The sequence below is a fragment of the Pristiophorus japonicus genome, chromosome 14, assembly GCF_044704955.1.
Source record: "Pristiophorus japonicus isolate sPriJap1 chromosome 14, sPriJap1.hap1, whole genome shotgun sequence".
Lineage (NCBI taxonomy): Eukaryota > Metazoa > Chordata > Chondrichthyes > Pristiophoridae > Pristiophorus > Pristiophorus japonicus.
Window position 1 is genome coordinate 56,943,029 of NC_091990.1, and position 25,805 is coordinate 56,968,833.

A 25,805-nucleotide genomic window follows, 5' to 3' on the forward strand; every position below is an offset into this window, starting at 1 on the left:
TTATCAGAGGCTGGAAAACAAAGGGGAGGAAGTTATGCTTCAGTTGTATAGAGCATTGGTCAGACCCTATCAGGAGCACTGCACTCAGGAAGGATATATTGGGCTTGGAGAGAGGTGCAGCGCAGATTCATCACACTGATACCACGGCTAAAAGTGTTCAATTATAAAGGACAGGTTGCATAAACCTGGCCTGTATTCACCTGAGTTTAGAAGGCAGAGGGTGATCCCTTTCTCCACTAAACTAGTGACCACCCAACTTCCTTTTCTGGCTCCCATGATAGCTGACATTGTTAACAGTTCTCTCCTTTCCTTCAATCTGCTGTTATCATCCCTCTCCTCAAAAAAACAACTCTTGACCCCACTGTGCTTGCAAGCTACCGCCCCATCTCCAACCTCCCTTTCGTCTCTAAAGTCCATGAACGTGTCGTCACTTCTCAAATCCGTGCCCATCTTTCCCAGATCTCCATATTTGAATCCATTCTGCCTGCCACAATACCGAAACAACTCGCATCAAAGTCACAAATTACATCCTTTGTGATTGTGACAAAGATAAACTATATTTCCTTGTACTTCTCAACCTCTTTGCAGCCTTTGATAGGTACTTGCTCTGAACTCTCACTGTCTCCTCCTTGAATGTTTTCCAATGCTGACACTGATTTAACCTTCAAGTAGCTGCTTTCCAGTCCACTTTGGCTAAATCACATCTCAGCTTAGTAAAATTAGCTTTTCCCTAATTGAGAACTTTTATTCCCGGTCTACCTTTGTTCTTTTCCATAACTTCAATTATTGCCCTCGTGTTTTTGCACCTCAGAAATTTGCCTACATATTTGCTCTTCTATTTCCATCTGACTGTTTGGGGGTCGATAGTATACTCCCAGCAGTGTGATTCCCCTTTTTCTTCAGTTCAACCCATACGGCCTGTTTCCAATATTCACTCTTATGCACCCGTTTCCTGGTCTTACTGGACCCAGGTGGGCAGCAGCCGACGGCAGCAATTAGAAAAACGAACCTCAGCACTGTAACCGCCAACAATCATTTGCCTGCTTACTCGTGTTTCTGGTTTTGAGTCACACCTTTTTAGATCAAACCAGTCTGGCAGCAGGAAACCAAATAATCTTTCTCTCATTTGCTCAGGTCTGTGGCAATTGCGGTATAGTGATTGCCCTCCCCAACAATGTCCCTCAGCCCAAAAAGGCAGAGTATTAAGTGCCACCACACCAATGTGTTACTTCCATTCTCTCCATCCTCTATCTGGGCATCAGATCTGTGCTCCAGTGAAGAGGTTCAGCATGCGATGACCAAGATCCATGTCGCTGTAAAGGCCCATTAAGCGCACTAGGCCCAATTTGCTGCAGTCAGCATCACCAATGGCTCAATATACAAACCGTGGTACAGTTTCCCTGCAACAGCAAACGTGCGAGTGAGAGAGAAAGCACTTCACATTCATGAGGGCGGAACTTACCCATGCTCAGACAGTGGGACTGTTCTAGAACTGTCCACTATAGGCAGTTTTACACTGACTAAGGCAGATGGGTAAACTGCCTCTGTTGGTAAAAAGTAAACCCCTCACATCCTGTAGAGGCAGTAGGAGGGAGATATGATTAACACAACACAAGAGTGTGGCTCAGTTACAGGAGCGCTCTCATCAGACACAGAGAATCAAGGGCTTGGAATCTTCAGCTTCTAGTCAATCATTGGGTAACCACCTAAGTTAGGTTAGGTGAACCAAATGGCTAACCCTTCCCGTCAGCCTGGGGAAATGCCCAGCATCACCGGCACTAGCCAGCAAGGCAGCTGCAGTTCCACCCCAAGAATACCGTCCCTGCCAAGTGAGAAGAGAGTAAACATGACAATTTAGAAAAACTGTCTGAGACAGGGGAGTAGAGAAGTATAGTCACTGATATACCTAGGACTGAACGTAACCCTGACAACTTGCCCTTCAGACATGCCAGACTGTTACCGCGATTACGCACCAGTTGTTGTAATTGCCTGTATTACCAAGCTCCCTACAATCTTAACACTGGCCCTGCGCCAGATTTCAGCTTGCCGCTTAACACCTCCACCCAAACTGAAACCTCGGTTACTACATAATGCAATGGGTAACTGTCCAGTGTGCAGTAACTCGTGTGTCCATACGCACATTTCTCAGTCTTTAGTCTATTGGCATTCATAGCCGATACTGACCGTAATCCAACACCAGTGGCACACTCTGATTGCAGGTATTGCCTGTGCTGGACAACACACACACACAAAATGGATGACTCAAACAGGAGTAAAAGCAATGAAAAACGGAAGCATTTACTATTTAGAATATGCAATCAGCCCTCCGCTACTGCCACAACCAATGTCTCCTCTAGCTCGTCTTCATTTAGCACACAAAGCCACTGAGAGTTCACTTCGTACAGCTTACCACCACTGTGCTCAGCTGCGAGATGCTGCCTACCACTGTGCTATCTCATTAGTCTGCAACTCTCTGATGACTCAAACGCAGGGAGTAACTGAGCCACATGGACCAGAAAGGTCCCAAGTTCTATCCCAAGACTTCTCAGCTGGGCAGGCAGTCGGACCACCATAATGGACCTTGGTAGGGACTAGAATATTAGAATTGCCACTCATGAGAACGGAAGTGCACGTGTGGGGGCAGATGAGGACTGGATCTGTCTCAGTGTTGGAATAGTCGGCCAACACTCAAACCACGTGCCAGAGGGCGACTGCAATCGTACCCCAGCAAAGAGTCAACTCCTTCAGGAGCGGACAAGGTGAAACCTGGCAGGGAGAAAGGCACTCCCAATTTCCTGGAAGCACAAATCTCCACTTCAAACAGAGGCCAGCGGCTCCCAGCTGAAGTGGTTTGAACAAATGTCAAAATGTTGGCTACCAAAATTGTATGTAAATTGCCAACAAATGTTTGTAAGCAGACAAGAATTGTGTGCTTATTTCCAGAAGCATGGAGCAGCAGTCTCATTAGGGCAATTATTTCTTTTATTTCAGGCAGTAACATTTGTTTTGGGCCTGACAGCACATGCCTTATGTTAATGCCAAGCCCTGTGTGAAGTGTTGGGGTCAAGCAATCAGTTCAACAGCCAATATCTGCATATCATCAAACAACTGGAGCCAAGGCCTGGGAAAGCTTACCTCCTTGGCTGGGAATGTAACACATATCTTTAAACGGATTGTGTTCACATTGAGGCAAAATTAAGGACAGCTGAACAATGGACGCTGCAGAGGGAAGAAGCAGTCAGATATTTTAAATACTCTTTGGTTTTCATCAGAATGATCAGTGAAGCACAGAATGAGAGATCAGAGAGAGAAAAAAACAACAGTACAATACCTAAATATTGCATCAACAATGCTCCAAAATAGAATTCAACCCAACACTGCAGCCTTTGAGTACCTCCACTGGCATATACACCATTTTTATACAAGTGAATCCGATCATTCAACATAAAAACTAAATAGTAAATCTATGCATCAATATACATGTTACTAATTCTTTAGAAGTCTGCATTTATAGGTGGTGCTCCTTTTCTTTCTCCGTGACACTTCTGGATCAGAGGTCTCTGCTGACCTTTAACCTGCTGGCAGGTAGTGTGCAAGCATGGTGCTGTCGCAGCGATTCTACCCCTGCTCCGCGCCCTGACTGAGATCAGCACCACTCACCTCAGAGAAACAACAAGCAGCTCCCAATGTGTGTCAGAATTCTGATAGAGTTCAAATGGAATTTGCGTCACGGTTTGGAACAACGTGATGCTCTGCTTTCGAGTCATTCGGTCTCTTTTGCAACGACCTCCGCTCTTGAAGGTGCTGGCTCACACTGAGGCAAGATTCCACAGACTTTGGGTCACTTTCCAGTACACATTCCTCACCCGCAAGCCTAGTGACAGCAGGCAATTCACCCTGGGGACAGCTAATGAATGTTACAATGTTGAAGACACTTCTAATTGGTTATTGGAACAGGAAGTACATAAATGTGAATGATTATACACAATGGATCCAAATCAAAAATAATGTAATTCAATGAAGCTGTACCAAGTTCTGTGGATCCAAAGTTGAAGACAACTCCCAAACAGTCTGCTTACTTTCTTGGCCATATTGACTTGACAGATGGTTCCCAAAGAAAGGATGAAATGAGAAACTGTTATCCTGAGAGTCAACGCCTTCAGAAGGGAAGAAAACTGAACAAAACCTTAGAGGAACTATTTAAAGCTCTGAACTCTCTACGAGACTTTCCCTTTCCATGATGGAGGAGAGGAGGGAAGAATTTTAAGAGCGACCACAATAAACTACAAGATATTTATAGCTAGCCTCTGAGAACTGTGAAGCTATATCTTCAGCTCCTGTTACCATCTGATCTGCCATCGGATCTACAGATAAGAGCCGATCACAGATGGTCCAACTTCATCTCAAGCAGTTGGTCTTCAACACTGGCACACACACTCTTCACAACAGCTCATACGCAAGGCAGCTACTCGAGTTACAACTCCCTGTGTTTCAACTGTCACATCGATCAAATGGGACTGTCACATCGATCAAATGGGGACACTGAAAATAGGAAACGCAGTAGGAACAGCAGGCACAGCTAAAGATCACTTTGCAGTGGGACAGACAAATGGCAAAACTGAACTTAATACAAGTATTGGATACTGCACAAAAAAGTGCAGCTTAAGTATATCATAAAGGAAACAGAATTAGGATAGCTCTGGTGAATTCAAAGGGACTGAAGTAATTGAAACTCAACACTTTCAATGCTTATAAAATATGGTGAAGCAATTTTTTTAAAAAGCTGATTGAAAGGCAAAATATATAGAAAGAGTGCAGTATAGGTGAGGGAGAGGAAGATCTGCTGGGCTTCACAATGCACTGGCATTATACTTCAAAGTCAGTCCAGAGGGCAAAATAAGTTTTAAAAATAAATAAATCTAAAACAGACAACAACAAGCACTTCTGTAATCAGTGATAAATGGTTGGAATAATTTGCCAGAGTTGTAGACGAACACACTGGCGATTTCTGTAAGTAGTTGGATGCTGGGCCGAGGCTCGATTGATCAGATTGAATTATTTTCTCCTCGATTGTTCGAATAATCCTTTCAGTATCTTGGACCTTCACATACAACACATATTGCAATATTGTCACTGGGACTTCAGTACAGTTACTTGGGTGTGTGAGAAATTTTCACATTGCATCCATTTGAAAGGTGAAAAACCACCAGTAGTGCAATTGAACATTCTGTCCTTCCAAGCCTAGTGTGTCTAGAGATTAGTGTGTTGAGCTGAATAACTGGGGTCAAGTGCTGGTGATTATATAGTTGTCATGGATGAAGGTAGCGATGGGAAGATTAAAGTGCAACGTCTTGTCTTGCATGAGATTTTTTCTCCTGTAGACATGGCTCCAATAAGCTTCAGATCCTTTCTGCTTCATCAGATACACAAGAACATAAGAAATAGGAGTCGTCGGCCATTTGGCCCCTCGAGCCTGCTCCGCATTCAATAAGATCGTGGCTGATCTGATCTTGGCCTCAACTCCACTTCCCTGTCCGCTCCCCATAACCCTTTACTCCCTTATCTTTCAGAAATCTGTCTACCTTAAATATATTCAATGACCCAGCCTCCACAGCTCTCTGGGGTAGAGAATGCCAAAGATTCACGACCCTCAGAAGAAATTCCTCCTCGTCTCAGTTTTAAATGGGCGACCCCTTACTCTAAATAAGGAGTCTCCCATTTTATTTTATACTTTTATCAAACCCGGCTAGCAAAGCAGAAAAGGGTTGCCCCCAAAGGCAAATGGACATATTTTTTTTATAGGCAGTCATATTTTGGGATTTTTGATCATTTAATCCAATTTAACTTGCACAAAATTCCTCAAGATGTTTCCAGTTCAATTCAGCTTACAAGTGTTCATATGCACAACATACAACTTCCAGTAACACAGGCTAGAAGTCCGATGAAGTGTCCATCCAGAATGGTGCTTCCAGCATACCACATCAGCTTGAGACTCATTAAAGACATTCTAGTAACCATTCCTACCGTAAGCTGGAATGGCTTCATTCATGTAAGCTCAGCAGTTGACTGCCCAGAGACCAGATCTAGGAGGGTGGTAGAACGTTTCATTGGCAGCTCAACTGGCCAATCCCCAGGCAGAGAGAGCAGGGGCACAGCTTATAAGTCAATCCTTTGGCTATTTTGGTTTCCTGTCCACTTAGAGTAGGACACATAGGTCTGCAAGAACGGAGTGGAAACAGCTGCAGATCCCCCTAAGTTTAGAACCCAAGGCTAAGTACATCAGTAGTACTCCTCCATGTTGAACATCACTTGGAAGAAGCACTGAGGGTAGCAAGGGCACAGAATGTACTCTGGGTGGGGGACTTCAATATCCATCACCAAGTGGGGCTCAGTAGTACCACCTCTGACCCAGCTGGCCAAGTCCTGAAAGACATAGTTGCCAAACTGGGCTTATGACAGGCAGTGAGATAACCAACATGAAGGAAAAAGTTTCTTCACTTCATCCTCCTCACCAATCGACCTGTTGCAGAAGCCTCTGCCCAACCTCCATGCACAAGTGTAAAAGAGGCATTCGCAATCACCTTCAGCCAGAAGCGCAGTGGATGATCCATCTCGGCCTCCTCCTGAGATACCCACAATCACAGATGCCAGTCTTCAGCCAATGTGATTCACTCCATAATGTGTTATCAAGAAACGGATGAGCACACTGGATACGTAAAGGCTATGGGCCCAGATAACATTCCGGCTGTAGTGAAGACTTGTGCTCCAGAACTAGCTGTGCCTCTAGCCCACCTGTTCCAGTACAGCTATAACACTGGCATCTACCCAACAAAGTGGAAAATTGCCCATATATGTCCTGTCCACAAAAAACAGGACAAATCCATTCTGGTCCATTATCACATTAGCCTACTCTCAATCATTGGCAAAGTCATGAAAGGTGTGATCAACAGTGCTATCAAGTGGCATTTACTCATCAATAAATGAGTGCGATGGAATATTCTCCACTTGCTTGGAGTACAGCTCCAGCAACATTCAAGCAGCTCAACATCATTCAGGACAAAGCAGCCCGCTTGATCGGCACCCCATCCACCACCTTAAACATTCACTCCCTCCACCACCAGCAACCAGTTGCTGCAGTGTGTACCATCCAGAAGGTGCACTGCAGCAACTTGCCAAGGCGTCTTAGGCAACACCTCCCAAATCAGCGACCTCTACCACCTAGAAGGACAAAGGCAGCAGACGCGTGGGAGCACCACCACCTCCAAGTTCCCTTCCAAGTTACACACCATCCTGACTTGCAGATATCATCACCCCTTCATCGTTGTTAGGTCAAATCCGGGAACTGCCTAACAGCGCTGTAGAAGTACCTTCACCACACAGACTGCAGCGGTTCAAAGTGGCTGCTCAGTACCACCTTCTCAAGGGCAACTAATGTTGGCCATAGCAGCGACACCAACATCCCATGAATGATTTTTTTTTAAATACAGACAGTGACGCTATGTCCACATCAGCAGCTATTCTTGTTACATTTGTTACTTTGATGTTATGAGGAGCACAAGAGATTAGTGAATTTTTCTGAAGACTACTCAGTCCAACCCTGGATTTTATGTAAAATGAACCAGTCCCTTGGTTTATAATTAGCATAATTTCACAACAATGCTCATCAGTCCTCTGGAAAACATGAGAAACGCAGAGGCATATACGAGGTTACAGTATCCAGTTTGCAGACCGGGGGGGGGGGGGGGGGGTTATTCCCTATTATGACTCGAGTTGTGCTATCAAATGAAGAGATATTGAGCAGTAAAGGTAAGCTCCTGACTGTAGGATAAACGATGTCCGCTTACTAGAGAGATCGATGATGTTACGCCAGAGAAGCACAGATCTGAAATTTGTAACATGGCCAAGTTTCAGGCTCCCCTGTCTGTTTGGATATTTCCAACTTTTCTCCAGGTCAGGAGAAAATTGAGTGGGAAGAACACTTCATTTAGAGTTAACGTGGATGCAGGGTCTCAAAGGAGAACAGGGGTTATCGCTGTCTTGACAATAAATTAGTTGCTCACAGAACTGATTACAGAGCTTGGGCAAGTCCTCATGCCAAGCTTGTTACTCAAACCAGATGTTAACACAAAGGGTGGGAAAGAAGTCAATAAATTAATAGACTTGCATAAACCACTTTTAAATGGTGCACACCACAGTACACACACGTTCGTGCCATTCTGTGACTATTCATTCATAAATCAGAAAACTAGTTTTTTTTTTTAAATTACTTATTAAGGAGTTCTGCTTCAACGCTTCGTCAAGACTCAATTAGTCTTTGGGACTGCGCAAACTGATGGCATAGCTCAGAAGAGTATCTGGCACTATGCCACAGAGTAATACTTGATGGCAGCAACATCAAGCAGAAGCAGGATGCTTCCCTACCCAGTTTGGGATCAATTATTAAGAATCTTTGGATGCAAGATCACTACTCTGCAAAGGACTGAACTTTAATTACTTTATAATTTTCAGTATAACATTTCTGGGGTAATATAGTGGAGGACCAAACCCTACTCCCCAAAACTGTATATATCAGAAAAAGCCACAAGCACCCCTGGTCAATTTAACACGCGCACAAATAAAGAGTGTGGATGGCACCAGACCAGACAGCACACTCCAAAAGACCCATGAGACATAGCATAGAGAAGGAGGGAGGAGAGAAGGAGGGGAGGAGAAAGGAGAGAAGGAGGGGAGGAGAAAGGAGAGAAGGAGGGGAGGAGAAAGGAGAGAAGGAGGGGAGGAGAAAGGAGAGAAGGAGGGGAGGAGAAAGGAGAGAAGGAGGGGAGGAGAAAGGAGAGAAGGAGGGGAGGAGAAAGGAGAGAAGGAGGGAGGAGAAAGGAGAGAAGGAGGGGAGGAGAAAGGAGAGAAGGAGGGGAGGAGAAAGGAGAGAAGGAGGGGAGGAGAAAGGAGAGAAGGAGGGGAGGAGAAAGGAGAGAAGGAGGGGAGGAGAAAGGAGAGAAGGAGGGGAGGAGAAAGGAGAGAAGGAGGGGAGGAGAAAGGAGAGAAGGAGGGGAGGAGAAAGGAGAGAAGGAGGGGAGGAGAAAGGAGAGAAGGAGGGGAGGAGAAAGGAGAGAAGGAGGGGAGGAGAAAGGAGAGAAGGAGGGGAGGAGAAAGGAGAGAAGGAGGGGAGGAGAAAGGAGAGAAGGAGGGGAGGAGAAAGGAGAGAAGGAGGGAGGAGAAAGGAGAGAAGGAGGGAGGAGAAAGGAGAGAAGGAGGGAGGAGAAAGGAGAGAAGGAGGGAGGAGAAAGGAGAGAAGGAGGGAGGAGAAAGGAGAGAAGGAGGGAGGAGAAAGGAGAGAAGGAGGGAGGAGAAAGGAGAGAAGGAGGGAGGAGAAAGGAGAGAAGGAGGGAGGAGAAAGGAGAGAAGGAGGGAGGAGAAAGGAGAGAAGGAGGGAGGAGAAAGGAGAGAAGGAGGGAGGAGAAAGGAGAGAAGGAGGGAGGAGAAAGGAGAGAAGGAGGGAGGAGAAAGGAGAGAAGGAGGGAGGAGAAAGGAAGTGAAAAAGAGGAGGCGAGAAAGAAAAGGAGGGACAAAGGTAGAGAGAAGGGATATACATGGAAGGACAGAGATACACAAAAAGATAGAAAGATAGATATTTAAGGATCACACGCTTCTCGCTCGAGTTCTCACTTTCCAGTGCGGGATAAATAAGCTAAATAGAAATTCTACTGAAGTAACACAGCAAGTAGAGTCTAAACCGAACTTAATGAAACGGCTCAAATTAAAATAAGATCGAGATTAAGTGACTGTTTCTGGATGGGCTGCTTCAGTTGAGTCAAGCCTAACCATTAGTATTGGGCCAAAACATGAGTAATTTGTTAAATAATAGAAAACAGACACATCCATCGAGTCACGTTCAAGATGAGATGAAAAGAAAAATGACTGCAGAGGGGGAGCTGGGACTGCGATGCTATAGAAACTGACTTCTATCCGCCAAATCAGGCGGGTCGGACCGACTGCCACCTCACTCCCCAATCATCATTGGGGCAATCATTCCAGGCTCAACACTTCTGAATAAATGGAACATCCCACTGAGACACAAAGACACAGTCAGAGATGGCAGCAGGGAAATCAATCCTTTCCTGTCCATGCGGCAACTTTAAAGACCGAACACTTTAAAAGTTACTTAACTTCCCCTCACTCCAAGCAAAAATAAGACAGAGATAGAAAAAAAAGAGAAAAGATAATCCTCAATTGCCCTGCTCCCAAGGATCTGCCAACACCAATGAGCAATTGGCTACCAGAAGATGCACTAAACAGGTTGACGGGTGTTCATTTTATGATGAGCTTTAACTTAGATCTCACTTGGCCAGACTCAGTTTAGATGACACCCAAGCGAATCTCTCAGTCCCAATGGCAGGTTTCGTGGCCATGGGGTACTGTAAATGGGGCAGTCTCACCTGCCACTTGTGGGTCACCAAAGGAATGGAGCGACTTCAACATGTGTTTTGTTTCCTCAGTACAAATGTCTCTACGCAACAGCAGCTCTAACACCTCGCTCTGAAATCATACGTTGATTGTGATTGTGAGGCATAAGTATCAACCTTCCTAGGTCAGATACAGCACACGTTAGATGCAGAGTAAAGCTCCTTCTATACTGTTCCAGCAAACACTCCCAGGGCAGGTGCAGCACGGGCTTAGATACAGAGTAAAGCTCCCTCTACCCTGTCCCATCAAACACTCCCAGGGCAGGTACAGCACAGGTTAGATAGAGTAAAGCTCCCTCTACCCTATGCTTTAATGTGCTTCAATCTCAGAAGAGCATTCCCTATTACATCAGCGTGAAATTTTTCAATTGCCCACATTGTCGGTTCTGCATTGTTGGGCCATACCAACTAAAAGATTTTGTATTGATACTGTAACCTGAACACAAGTACGAGGTGAAAGACTAGGTGTCAAACCTATGACACTATCCAGTCCCTTCCAGTATGAACTATAGAACATGCATCCTTGTTCCATAATACAGCTATGCCTTGTTGATAGCCAATCAGTCTTGCACATCCAAACGAACTGGATTGCGAGATGACAACCTGTAACTGGATCCCATCGACAGGAAATGGAGACAGACTCCCTGCTATGAGACAGGCACCTGAAGCTTGCTGGTTCTGTGACCTAGTTTACATAAGAACATAAGAAATAGGAGCTGTAGAGCAGGCCATTTGACCGCTCGAGCCTGCTCCGCCATTTAATAAGATCCTGGCTGATCTGATCTTGGCCTCAGCTCCACTTCCCTGCCCGCTCCCCATAAACCTTTATTCCCTTATCACTCAAAAATCTGTCTATCTCCACCTTAAATTTATTCAATGACCCAGCCTCCACAGCTCTCTGGGACAGAGAATTCCACAGATTTACAATCCTCAAGAAATTCCTCCTCTCAGTTTTAAATGGGCGGCCCCTTAATCTGAAACTATGCCCCTAGTTTTAGTTTCCCCCATCAATGGAAACACCCCCTCTGAATCTACCTTGTCAAGTCCCCTCGGTATCTTATATGCTTCAATAAGATCACCTCACATTCTTTTGAATTCCAATGACTATAGGCCCAACCTGCTCAACCTTTCTTCATAAGTCAACCCCTTCATCTCAGGAATCAACCCAGTGAACCTTCTCTGAACTGCCTCCAATGCAAGTATATCCTTCCTTAAATAGGGAGACCAAAACTGTACACAGTACTCAAGGTGTGGCCTCACCAATACCCTGTACAGTTGTAGCAGGATTTCTCTGCTTTTATATTCCATCCCTCTTGCAATAAAGGCCAACATTCCATTTGACTTCCTGATTACTTGCTGCACCTGCACAAGGACCCCCAGGTCTCTCTGTACTGCAGCACTGTGCAATTTTTCTCCATTTAAAAAAAAATTGCAGGTTCCCTTCACAGTGATCCTATTTCATCTCTTGTTCAGCTTTTTTTTAGTTCATTCCTGGGATGTGGGTGTCACTGGCATTTATTGCCCATCCCCAATTATCCTCGAGAAGGTGGTGGTGAGCTGCCTTCTTCTTGAACCGCTGTGATCTGTGTGGTGAAGGTGCTCCCACAGTGCTGTTTGTGAGGGAGTTCCAGGATTTTGACCCAGCAACGATGAAGGGGCAGTGATATATTTCCAAGTCAGGATGGTGTGTGATGTGGAGATGATGATATTCCTATGTGCTTGCTGCCCTTGTCCTTCTGGGTGCATTTGGGAGGTGCTGCCAAAGAATCCTTGGCGAGTTGCCACAGTGCATCTTATAGAAGGTGCACACTGCGCAGGTGGTGGATGGGGTGAATGTTTAAGGTGGTGGATGGGGTGCAAATCAAGTGGGCTGCTGTGTCTTGGTTAGCGTCGAACTTCGAGTGTTGCTGGAGCTGCACTCATCCAGGCAAGTGGAGAGTATTCCATCACACACATGACCTGCGCCTTGTAGATGGGGAGTCAGGTGGTGTGACTCAGCACAGAATACCCAGCCTCTGATCTGTTCTTGTAGCCACGGTATTTATATTGCTGGTCCAGTTACGTTTCTGGTCAAGGTGACCGCCAACATGTTCCTTTCAATGTGCAGCATTAAAAATACACAGGCAAGGTCGATGGTTAATAGTACACTGATCAGATCTGTTGCAGACAAACCGACTGGAGAGAAATTATTGAATGATGACTCATTAGCCCCACTATAGTAAGAAGTGTATAGGTGGTATTAAGCCATATAGTGAAGAAGTGCACTGGTTAATCTCAGCTTGATTGGGGTGGGACAGGGAAATTAAAATCAGCCAACTTTAGTGTTCCTGACATCTCTCCAACGAACTCTGTTGGAGGGGGTGCTTTTGTGGCTGCGTGGGGAGAAGATAAAATCTCGATGCTTCCCATGTAGCCCTACAGTTCCATGTTTCGGCTCACACACATAGAATGACCATCCAGGAGAGGTATCAGAGGGCTGCCGTGCTTGTGGAACGGAATGTCAAGTACAAGTCAGTGATGGGGAGAAAATCAAAGAGGAAATTTTAAACAAAGACATTAAGATGTTCCCAACTTTGTGGGGGAGGGGCAAGATCCAAGCTCATCTACCACCCCTCACCTCAAGTCACACACGAGCATCACTGGAGTGGACCCCTGCAACAATGCAGTTAACTGAACAACTCAATGGCCGTCCATCCAATGAGTCTCGAGTGAATTGTATAGTTCTTCTAGCATTGCTGATTGGCCCTTGCTAATCACATGCTTTCAAGTTATCACATGATCACCAAAGAACAATCAGATTGGGGAAAAACAACTGGACAGAAACACTGGATCTACTCTGGATCAAAAGTTCTCTGCAGCCTGTCGTCAGTTAATACTTTTACTCTTTCTCTGCCCAATTAATTTTGCCTCCAATTCATGTTTTCTTTGCCAACTTCACACAATTCTATGTGAATTTAGCCTCTTGATTTAGGAATTGCCCCCTGGGATTGGAAAATTACCAATGTCACTCCATTATTTAAGCAGGGCAAGAGATAAACTAGGAGATTATACACCTATTAGTTTCACATCAATCGCAGGGAAGTTACTAGAAGCTATGATTAGCAACGAATTAGCAGTTGGATAAACATGAATTGATCAGAGAGCCAGCATGGATTTGTAAAGGATAAGCCATGTCTAACGAACCTAGTTGATTTTTTGAGGAGGTAACTAAAATAGTACAGATACAGCGTCGAGAATCTGGTATCATTGGCGACGACAATTCAATAGTAGATCATTGCCTCAGCAGTACTTTGGAAAGTCCCAAAGCCATGAAAGGTGTTAGATAAATGCAAGCACTTTCCTTGCATCAGGAAATTCCACAGCAGTTGCACTATTTTTTCTTCTTAAAGCTTTGTGACAGGGAAAACATAAGTACTGAAAAGGGGAAGGTTTTTTTGCAGTGTGTTCAGGATAGTTTTCTCAGTCATTATGTTGCCAGTCAATGGGAAGTACATATGACCTGGTTCTGAGAAAGTAGGCAGCTAAAAGTAGAGTAGAATTTCAGAAACAGTGAGCACAGTCTATAGTTACTCAGTAAGAGAATGGAAAAGAAAAATGTAAAGTTGAGGACGGGGGTACCTTGAAAAAAAAACTGAAGCAAGATGGGACCCAAGGACAAACTGGCAACGAGAGCCACAGAAGGTAGAACGAGTACAAATCAAGTAATCATGCAAGGAAAAAAAGTGAGTGCAACAATGAATGTGATGGGAACTTTTCATCAAATTGGAAACTTGGGGGAATCTCGGGCTCAATTTTCCCCAGTAATTTGCGTCCTTTTTTTGACCCAAGTTGAAAAACTAGAGTTTCCCCCAATCAATTTGCACCAGCGTAACTCAAGTTAGTTACGATTTTTTTTAGGTCAGTTTTTTTTCAGCCAAAGGGGGTGCACCCTGCCACCCATGTCAATTCTGGTCATTTATGGAAGTTTGGCCAGCTGAGAGTTACTCCAGTTCTGCTTAGGCCAGCGTATGTGGCCTCTGTAGAAAAATCTTCCGGAGAGTTAAAGAAATTGGCGCAGATAAGTGCAGCAGATACCCAGACAGTAGCAGCAGCAAAGGCAAGAGAGAGGGGGAGAGAGAGGTGGGAGCCTTTCAGGTGTAGTTAGGCGCTGGGACCAGGTGGGAGACCATTCGGGCTGGGCTAGGGGCGGGGGAGCGATCCGGGAGGCCGGTCAGCCTGGGCTAGTGGCAGGAGAGCGTATCGGCAAGCAGCGACAGATCGGACCGGTAGGGACAAAGAATAGGACCGGACCAGCAAGCCCTTCCGGCAGGGTTGGAGGTAAGTTGCTGCTATGTGTTTTTCAATTCTTTTAATGTGTTGGGAGCTGGCTGTATGCTTCATTTTGCAGCTTTAGCTCGCATTGTGTCCTTGGTTAGCAGCCCGTTCTTTTTGGCGCAGATCAAGGCTCCACTCCCAAAACTAAAGTTCGGGGTACGCCAGGCCAAAATGAAGAAATCCAACGGGGAAACTTGGAATTTTTTTCTGGCGTACTTGGGCCCCAAAAAATTGGACATAACTCTTCAAGTACACCAAAAAAGTGCTTTGGAGAAAATTGTGCCCATCACAATAAGGACAGTCTCCATCGCAGTGTGGCATGAGCACGGTGCTAATTGGAACAGATCAGGGACTGGGCTTTCATGAGGTACTGTGGGCCAGCAGCAGCAGAATGGTATACCACTACAATCTATAAGCAGATGGCTTGCCACATCACGATCAAGCCAGCAGACCAACAATGGCTGAGTGGGAAAGTGTAGCAGGGTGCACCAGAATCAGCACCAGATATATTCTCGAGTGAGAGATTAACCTACTGAAGCTATCACATAGGGATATGCAACAGAAGTAGCCAGCAATAGACAAAACTAAGTGATCCTACAACCAACAGCAAAGCTCTATAGCCCTACCACATCCAGTCAAGAATGGTGGTGGTCAACCAGGCAACTAATGGGAGCCAGAGGCAGCATGGACATCCCTGTCCTTAACTGTGGCAGAACCCAGTACCTGTATGTTAGTGTAAGAGGCAAGGCCGAAGTATTTGCAAGCACCTTTAACCGAAAGTACGGAGTTGATGATTAGCTAAATGCACTAGACACAGTGAATCCAAAACACATTTAGTGGTTCTTTTCAATAACTTTTAATGGAGTCACTGATGGAATATTCCATGGGCAACAACTCCACTGAGCCCTTCTTAACTGCTTCAAGTGGAATAGGCACTGAGGATTACAGGGCCACCCGCAGTTACATGTCTCTCTTTACTTTGATGTTCAAGCAAATTCATTTGAAGAACAAATGGATTATTTTCAATGTCCTGATATTAACTATTTCTAACATTTAAAGTGGATAGGGAGTAAACAGCTGCCTTGGGCTATCGGAAGATTTGTTTGCCTTTGAAACCATTTTTAACGTTGGAAGACAATCTATAAATAAAATACCCATTGTCTTCCAAAAGATCAATAATTGGATTAGCTTTAGTTCAAGAGCCACTGAAGCTCCAGCCCAGGCCTTAAGTAATCTTCTGACAGAGAAACGGAAACTCTTTTTAAAAAAAAAGCTGACTGAAGTGCATCCTTAAGTCATGTTACTGTCTATCTAAAACAACATTACAAAAAATGTTCCTGTTTGAGGTACAGTGGATCTCTGGCTCCCATGACAGAGGTCAGAGAAGGATCACTAACAGAGTAGTTGCTTTTTCTGATAACCAGCCCAGTAGTAGAAGAATGTCCTTGGATGAGGGTTCTTGGACTGTGCATTTGGAAGCAGGGTTCATCTGGTAACTGCTGTATAGAGGACCTTTGTAATTCAGTATGCACAAGGACCGAGGATCCTGTAGCATAAAGGACTAGTAATCATTTAGAATTGAAGTAACTATTTAAAAATGAGAACCAGGTTACGACAGAAAAGTGACGAGCATCACCCCATCTGGGTAAATGAACACACCTCCTTAAAGTGGCTAGTTCACCCTTTAAAACAGAGCACGGCTAACGCCTCTTCATGAAGCACACTGATCGATCTAGCAGATTAACTCTAAAAAGGCAACGAGGCAAGATTAGGTAATTAATACATTAAGCAGTTTACCCAGAGTTCCTACAAATACAGGGTCGGGCTGAAATTCCGGGCTTCCTGCGGGTTATTGCCTCTGACCTGAAATGTTTCTACGAATTTATCTGGTGGTCCGGGAGGAGCATGGGATTCCGGTGGGGAGGCCTTCCCTCCCCGCCCTGCGAAGCGCGCTCCCGTCCTCCAGGTTCTCACGTAGAAGGTGCAATCAGGTACAGTATTCAACAGCTTTCTCATTAATAGCAATGAGAACTCCGAATCTACGAGTTCTCGTTATTGAGAAAAAATAAATAAAAAACACACCTCACATAATTAAAATTAATTGAAATTAAAGTTATTAAATATCTTGGAGAAAAAAAAATTCCTGAGTTTTTAGAAAAGTTTTTTTTAAATTATGCTTAAAAATAAACGCAACGTACTGGGCAGGATTTTTAAAAAGTGTTTTTTAAATTTATTATATTTTTCTATGTTTTTACACTCTTACACTGTAAAAGTAGGCTATGCGTCTGCTTTTATCAGGCGCAAGAAATTTGAGGACATTTGCTGGGCAAGATATGGGTAAATACCGCAATTTTGCCCTTGCAAATATCCTTACTCCCAATATGCATTGGATCTGTCAAGGTCCCGCTTGACAGATCGGAAAACCAGCTTTTGCGATGTATTCCCAGGTCCGTAGACACTCAGTACAGACCAGGGGAGGCCGGAATTTGCAGGCTATTGTGTTTGAGGTAGTGTTGGTCAGGAACAAACGTACTTTCACTGGATCCATGTGTTTCTAAACATAGTTAACATTATAGAAAATCAGAACCTGGGCCCAACAGCCAAGGATCTCCTGCACTTCCCATTTTGGTAAGATTAGGAAGTTATGCAGGCTACAAAAATAAAGGCAATTATGGTTTTATACCTAGAAGTATTGAATACAAATGCAAAACATTAGGCAGGCCACAGTTGCAGTATTAACAGCTTTGGGTGCTGCATTATAGAACGTATATTAGAATTGTGGAAAGGATACAAGATTCACTGGATTGCCAGGAATTAGAGGTTAAAGAGAGGCTTGAAAAATTGAGACGGTTAAGGGTGGGGTTCTAATAAAAGTTTTCAAAATTCTAATGGTTTTGCAAGGAAAGATTGTATCCACTGGTTGATGGATTAGTAACATGGGGCAATAAACTCAAGATTACCACTGCAAGAACAAAGGGGAATGTTAGAAGAATCTCATTCCACAGAAGGTTATCAGAACATGAGGCAGCAGCGATATCATTTAAAAGGGAATTGAATAATTATTTGAAAAAGAATATAAAAAGGGTGAAAGGGCAGGGAAACAGGAGTAGCATGGCTAGCTCAAATTAATGAGTTAGCACCAGCACGATGGGCTGAATGGCCTCCTTCTGTACTGTAATTGATTCTATGTTGGGGGGTGGAATCACACAGGCGATCGAAGGAGGAAACAGCTGTGTGTTCCAGGGCCCAGACAGAATGACCTACCTCCATTTTATCCTCAAGGTGCCCCAGCTTTTAGCCAAGCAATCTGCACGTTCAGACAGTGTATTGTCCACTTTCAATTGTCCACACAATCCAAAACCAAGCACAGATTGGGAAAGACTACCTGGGTCACCGATCCTGCCCTACCCAGTTGCAGTGCAGCCTATTATACCATCGAGCCACACCCCAGTCGTACATTGTCCTGCGAGAGCCACAGAGAGAGAAAACCCAGAGGCCAGTTTAGGGAAAACTCCAGGAAATTCCCCTCTGACCTTCAACGGCGAGCGAGCTAACTCCTGGAGACTGCAATAACTCCTGAGCATCTGGAAGAGGGTTTCACCTTCACCCCACACAAGGAGCAAGGAAACTATTACATTAAAATAGATGAGTAATCCACATTACTCCGATAAACCCTGTGACCGGGCCTCCCTCACAGCCACTACAGTGTGAAAGGCAGAAAGAGAGTGCAACGATAAAATTTCTGAACAGACATCACTCAATTCGGCATTCTGAACGCATTGCCCAGTATCAGTGCCAGCAGACAGTTCTAGTTTTACAACAAACTCCAATTAAATTCTTGAGGGTCTAGCAATGTTGACAGACATTCCCAACTGTTTGTGTCTCTGTAGAGAGGTTTAACTCTGCATCACGAGAGTCCACTTGGGCAAAAGTCTCTGGGTTGGAAACAAGACAAGCTTTCCAAGTGGCTCAATTGGTGAGTGCACTGTCCGGGTTAAAGTCATTGGTTGATCTAAACTAGGAGAGGGGCTCGAGCTCGACAAATGGCCTCAGTATCCCAGAGCTATTCCCGAGGGCAGGAAATGACTCGGCTGAAATGTTGTTGATAATCAAGATAGCCTGTCAACACTCACCACCTTGGCTCACCCTTTGGCAGCGGGCGCTGGGTGAAGTATGGTTGGTGTCACTGCAATCATACTCCGGCAAGAGTCAGCCTCTGCGGGAGTGAGAGGCCAGAAAGTGGAATTAAAAAAAAAAGAGCAGACCCTTCGACCGGTTTCCTACTTGAATTTTCAACTTAAAGGAATGACAGAATCTGGCCTGGTGCAGATTGGGCCCCTGACTAGACAGTGGAGTGCATCACAGGTACAACAAACCTTGATACTTGGACTCAACCTCACAGAATATGCTTTGTTCAAGATGGGGTTTTTTATACATTAGAAAGCTCTTCTCGGAAACTTTGGGAGTTTCCATTTAATTCTGACAAACCATCACGCAACTGCATCCTGATGCTGTAGGGTAAATAGCTCAGTCTGGGCAGCAGTGCCCAGCTCCTTCTAGTATGTTCACCTACTCAACATCCTCACCACAAGCCAAACAGTCAGGCATACTGTCTTTAATTGACCATCACTACATGTGCATTATTGGTGAAGTACAGATTGCAACGCCCACCTCACAATCACACTTTTGTGTTCATTCAGAACTGACCAAACTTCAAAGTGAGGAACGATTGACCAACTTCCCCACCAAACACAATGGCCAGGAAATGATATTCATGTCCAGAGGAAACAGCGGAAGTGGAGCTACTCCCAGTCCAACACAGCTCTGGCAACGACCCTGGTCCCAGGGTGGGGAAAGAGAGAGAAAGTGGTGGTCACCAGCCAGTGGAGATTTACACCACAGTGGCTGTTCAAGGTCAACCAGACAGAACATCTACCCCCAAGGCAATATATGGAATACTTCTTTGCACAGCCTGCTGTGGGGTTTTCAAGATAAACAATAAACGGTCACTCTCACTCAGCAATGCAGAAACATCACATGCTGTAACAGCTGAGGTTCTGAGGCAAGGGTAACAGCATCTTGCTGGCATGGCAGAGCGCGATTTGTTGTGGATCTAAACCGTTCTGTGCCTGCCCTGGAAGTGTGCGATGGGACAGTGTAGAGGGAGCTTTACTCTGTATCTAACCCCGTGCTGTACCTGCCCTGGGAGTGTTTGATGGCACAGTGTAGAGGCAGCTTTAATCTGTATCTAGCCCATGCTGTACCCGCCTTCAGAATGTTTTATATTGACATTTGGGCGGAAAAGTGGAAATAGTCCCATTTTAAAGCTAACAGCTCATTGCTGTGATGAGAAGAATGAGCAAGAGCAGGTAACCACACTGCAGGCTATACAAACCACATTCCTGGCCTGCCCTTCCATTCTGTTTTCACTGGTTGTGTTTCATACGAACAATGACAGACAGGTAAAGACCATTTGGTCCATCAAGCCTGTCCCACACAGTTGCGATACCTTGTGTATCACAACATATACACTCCACGCCACCCTAAACCATGAGATCTCCTGGGAGAGACAAAAAAAAACAGGATTAAAAACTCAAGCCAATTTGGGGGGGACAAATCTTGGAAATCCCTCTCCGACCCATCGAGGTGATCGAAATTAGTCCAGATCACTTTGGCCTTGAATTACCTGCAGTACCTACCTTCTATAAGAGTTAATCTCCGCCGCAGCCAGAAACAAATCCAGCTTTCGCTTGAAGGGATTCAGCGAGTCTGCATCCACATGAAATGGCAGCTTGTTCCAGAGGTCTACTATTCTCTGGGAAAAGAACCACCTCCTGACATCTAACCTAGATCTAGCCCTGTACAACTTAAATGTGTGACCCCTGGTCCTGCCTAACCTATTTAATGGAAATTAACTGCCGGCTGGAACACTGTCTGTTCCCTTCATTATCTTATAAACCTCAAATCAGATACTGCCCCTGCGTCTATGCTGCTCTAAGGTAAAGAATCCCAACTCTTTTAGCCTATCTTGATAACTTTAAAATGCTTTAGACTTGGAATTAGTCCAGTGGCTTTCTTCTGCACCCTTTCCAGAGCCTCAATATCACCCATCATGTGAGGAGACCAAAACTGGACACAGTATTCCACGTGCGGCCTGACTAAGGACAAAACAGTACGCCCCGTCTTATATTCAATTGTCCTATGGATACACCCCAACACACTATATGCTCTAGCTACCGCTGCATTCCATTGCTCATGTACCTTTAAGGATGTGTGCACTAGAATGCCCAAATCTCTTTCTATCTCTACCATCTTTAAATCCTTTCCCTGGAGGGTGTATGAATGTTGAGCATTTCCCTGCCCACATGCAAAACACTGCACTTATTTAAGTTATACATCATTTTCCAGTCTTGAGCCCAATCTCCCAATACATTAAGATCTGCCTGAAGCAGACAAGCATCTTCTACAGGTCCAACACTCGCACAGATCTTGGTATCATCTGCAAATTTGCAAATTGTGCACCCAACCTCAAAATCTAGATCATTAATAAAAATCGTAAAAAGCAACGGCCCCTGATCCTTGTAGGACACAACTGGTGACCAATCTCCAAACAGATCCAAATCCATCTATAATTACTCATTGCCTGCATCCTGCCAGCCAGTTCTGAATCCAACTCAATATATTTCCACTAATACCAGAGGCTCCGATCATAGAGAAACCTCTTTTGCGGAACCTTGTCAAGAATTTTTTGGAAATCTAAATAGACAATGTCTATTAGGTTTCCCTCATCCATCAACTTTGTAACTTTTTCAAAAAATACAATTAGATTTGAGAGACATGACCTCTTTTTTTAATGAAGCCATGGTGGGTGTCCCTAGTATGTCGCTCCCTATCCAAGTATTCATATATTGCATCCCTTATGATTCCTTCAAGCATCTTACCCGTTACTGATGTTAAACATCTCCCGGAGGGGCTCACACAGCACATGTCCCATCTCCCGGAGGACCCTCGGGTGGATATCATCCAGCCCTGTTGCTCTATCTATTTTCAAGTTCTTAATTCTTTCTAAAACAATATGTTTATCTGTTAATGTTACTAACAAAACTGGTATATAGTTACCTGGGTCATCTTGTCATTTTTTTTTTAAATGGGGACTACATTAGCCTCCTTCCAATCTGTAGGAACCATTCCAGAGTGCAGTGAGCTATTAAACATACAGGCCAGGGGCTCACACAGCACATGTCCCATCTCCCGGAGGGGCTCACACAGCACATGTCCCATCTCTCAGAGGGGCTCACTCAGCACATGTCCCATCTCCCAGAGGGGCTCACACAGCACATGTCCCATCTCCTGGAGGGGCTCACACAGCACATGTCCCATCTCCCAGAGGGGCTCACACAGCACATGTCCCATCTCCCAGAGGACCCTCGGGTGGATATCATCCAGCCCTGTTGCTCTATCTATTTTCAAGTTCTTAATTCTTTCTAAAACAATATGTTTATCTGTTAATGTTACTAACAAAACTGGTATAATTAAATTATAATATTCAAGCATCATCTTCCAGCGTGAAGACTGATGCAAAGTACTCATTTAATATTTCCGCCATACTCAGTGACCCGATACAGTCTTTGATAGTTCTCTGACTCTTCACAGAACTCAAAAAAAGCTCTTCCCATGACTGCCACAGTTGTCTACAATCCTTTTTTCCATTAGCCTTTTTGCTAATCTAATAGCAGCCTTCGTTTTCTTAAGTTGTTCCTTCTATTCAACCCTGTTTATTTAAGTATTAAATGTTTTTAATTTATAGAAACATTTCTGTGTACATTTTATTTGTCTTTGTCCATAGCCAGTCAGCCACCTTGGCTTTTTCTTACCACATTTCTTTCTTTTGATTTTGGGTACATGTTTGTTTTCCACATTTTTAATCTTGTTCTTAAAAACTTTCCATTTATATTCAACATCGGCCGCATCACCACCGAGGAGAGTTAGCCAATTTATCCGTTCCAAGGCACCTGCCATTTTGAAGAAGTTTGATCTTCTGAAATCCAGTACGAGTTGCAGGTTCTCACTACCTTTAGTTCTACCAGCCAATTGGAACCGTATAATGTTGTGATCACTGTTGCCCAGCCTCCTCCCCTCCCCCCCCCGCCCCTTCCCTCTCTTCTATCCCCCCCTCTCTCTTCTATTCCCCCCCCCCCCCCCCACTCTTCTTTCCCCCCCCACTCCTCCATGGAGGCCTGATACCAGGTCAGGCTCACTACAAAACACCAGATCCAATATATGATTATCCTTAGTTACTTCATTAACATGTTGAGTCAGGAAACAGTCTTGTATAGTTCAAAGTGAGTAATGAGAGACACAAACGACTGCAACTAAACCACCCAATCGAAACTGAAGTTACATCACGTGTAGGGTAACTGAATATTACAAGTAGCTCGTGTATATTATAAACAGCAAGGGCTCAATAACAAACTGCAAGAGTGACGATTAGGATTCCTTTCACCGTCATGTTCATTCCTCAAAGCGCATTCCTAATTATCAGAATATTTAAGAGTACAGAGTGAGGAGGGGAACAGAGCTGGCTGGTGCCAGTTGTAGCCCACACAGACAGAGAGATGAACCCACCATGTGTTACTGAGTTTACTTCATCAAGTGGATCCCGATACACCAGCGATCTGGATAAACAGCAGCTGGTGGGGATCTGCAAACAGCATTCCTTGTAGGGAAGTTAGAGTTTGCTAATGATGGGAGGACTCTCCAGCATCCCGATGTTGATTCCTCCCTCACATCTCCGGAGGCACTCACCAACACTAATATTTATGATTGACAGCTGCTTACCTTCCAGCAATTAGTTACCGCGTAACAGGGCTCCGTGTCAGTACGCCGCAAGAACCTGCCAAAAGAACACAAACTCAAGTCAGTGCGACGAGGCAGCAGCAACACACAGCAAACAACTAAAGGAGGTGCTGCAGAGCAGAGAAGGGAGAGGGTCTGCCTTCAAACAGAGAACTACACTGTCAGCTTGGCTCAGTAGCACTCTTGCCTCGGAGTCAGAAGATTGTGGACAAGGTTTCCTACAATTTCTTTTTGGGGTGGGGGCACACAGCCCACTCAAAATACCACGCATGTGCATTTTTTTCTTTCTAAAAGCCGGCTGCGCTGGACCTTCAGAGCTGTGCGGCCGTGCAGGTTAAGGGGAACATTGGTTATGGGTTCAAGCCCCACTCCAGCACATAATCTAAGCTGACACTACGATGTAGTACTGAGGGAGTGCTGCCAATGTTCCCACTGAGGTGTGCAGCCAGCCGCGTGTCAATTGGGAGTTCCCGCACAGTCCACCCACCACCAAAGGGATCGCACGGCAAAAAACATTTAGAGGGAGCATTGAGTACTGCACTGTTGGAGGTGCTGTCATCGGCACTGAATGTAAAACCAAGACCCCGCCTGCCTGAGCGCAAATTGGCTGCCGCGTTTCCTACATTAGTGACTACACTTCAGAAGTACTTCATTGGCTGTAAAGCGCTTAGGGACGTTCCAAGGCCGTGAAAGGCGCTATAAAAAAATGTACGTTTGTTCCTCTTTCTTCAATGCTCACGGGTACGACAGGCAAGAGCAGAACCAGGAGGGCAGTACCAGTGGCGGGCTGTGGAGAAGCGGTCATCATATCGGTACCAATACACATCCAAAGAAAAATCACAACCAAACACATTGCACGCAATACTCAATTCATTATCACTTCAGCTTGCTGTCAGCACTGAGTGACGGACCTGCTCCACCAACACTTCAGCCATGTGTAATACAGCTCCTAAAAGCTCCCTCCAGACTCAGACTATGTTTAGAAGGGCAGAATCTATAACTGTAGTGCTGGGCATTTAACATTTCAAATGAGCATACTGAAATGTCACACACCTATTACATTTCACTGAAATCCCAGCGACAGTGGGGGAAGCCCGAGAGATGTTCAGACAGTGGGCGAGAAGCTGTTGCTTCACATTCTCCCCTAATTATAGGCAATTAATCTCACTCCCTAAAAGGGGTGATTAGAGCCAACTGGGATTTATGATGCAGATTTTATCCAAACTTTCCCTGATCACGCAACGCGAGATCTGAGAATCTTAAGAAATTTGATATTTCTGTTCTTCCCTTCCTCTCATTTGTTAACTGTTCTCTCTCTCCTCAGGTCCTGCCTCCCCTCCCTCAAATCTGCCTTCATTACCGCTCTCCTCGACCCCTCCGTCCTTGCGAATTACCACCCCATCTCCAACCTCCCTTTCCTCTCCAAAGTCCTTTTTCGTGTTGTCGCCTCCCAAATCCATGCCCATTTTTTCCCTGCAATTCCATGTTTGAATCCCCGCAATTTGCTTTTCGCGCTTGCACAGTACTGAAATGGCTCTCAGTCATAAATGACATTCTTTGTGACTGTGACAAAGCAAACTATCCTTCCTCATCCTTCTTAACTTGTCTGCAGCCTTTGACAGGGTCGACCAGTCTATCCTTCCCCAACACATCTCCACCATCATCCAGCTGGGTGGGACTGCACTCACCTGGTTCCATTCTTATCTAACCGTAGGTAGAAAATCACCTGCAACGGCTTATCTTCTCTCTCTCTTCTCCCTCCCTCCCTCTCCCCCGACCCCCCCCACCCCCGACCTATCCCTGGCCTCCTCCTATTTCTCAACATGTTACCCCTTGGCGACATCATTCATTCGAAAAAACAGCATCAGTTTCCACATGTACGCTGATGACACCCGGCTCTACCTCACTACCACTTCTCCCGACCCCTCCACTGTCTCTAAATTGTCAGACTGCTTGTCCGGCATCTATTTCTGGATGAGCAGAAATTTTCTCCAATTTTTTCAGCCCCTGCCACAAACTCTGTTCCCAGACACTGACTCCATCCCTCTCCTTCTGAGGCTGAACCACACTGTTCATAACCTTGGTGTCATATTTGACCCTGCAATGAGCTTTTGACCACATAGCTGCAGCATAACCAAGACTGCCTCTTTCCACCGCCGTAATATCACCTGTCTC

At 45.0% G+C, this 25,805-nt stretch overlaps 1 protein-coding gene across 8 annotated transcripts in view; it reads right to left on the reverse strand.

Moving 5' to 3' along the window:
* Positions 1–25,805, reverse strand: part of LOC139279915 (thyroid hormone receptor-associated protein 3-like) — a 142,180-nt gene that overhangs the window by 102,283 nt on the left and 14,092 nt on the right. For all 8 annotated transcript variants that reach the window (XM_070899233.1, XM_070899238.1, XM_070899234.1 and 5 more), the window contains one exon: positions 23,613–23,667. The gene's annotated coding sequence lies outside the window, so the exon portion shown is untranslated. The remainder of the gene's footprint in view (positions 1–23,612; positions 23,668–25,805) is intronic.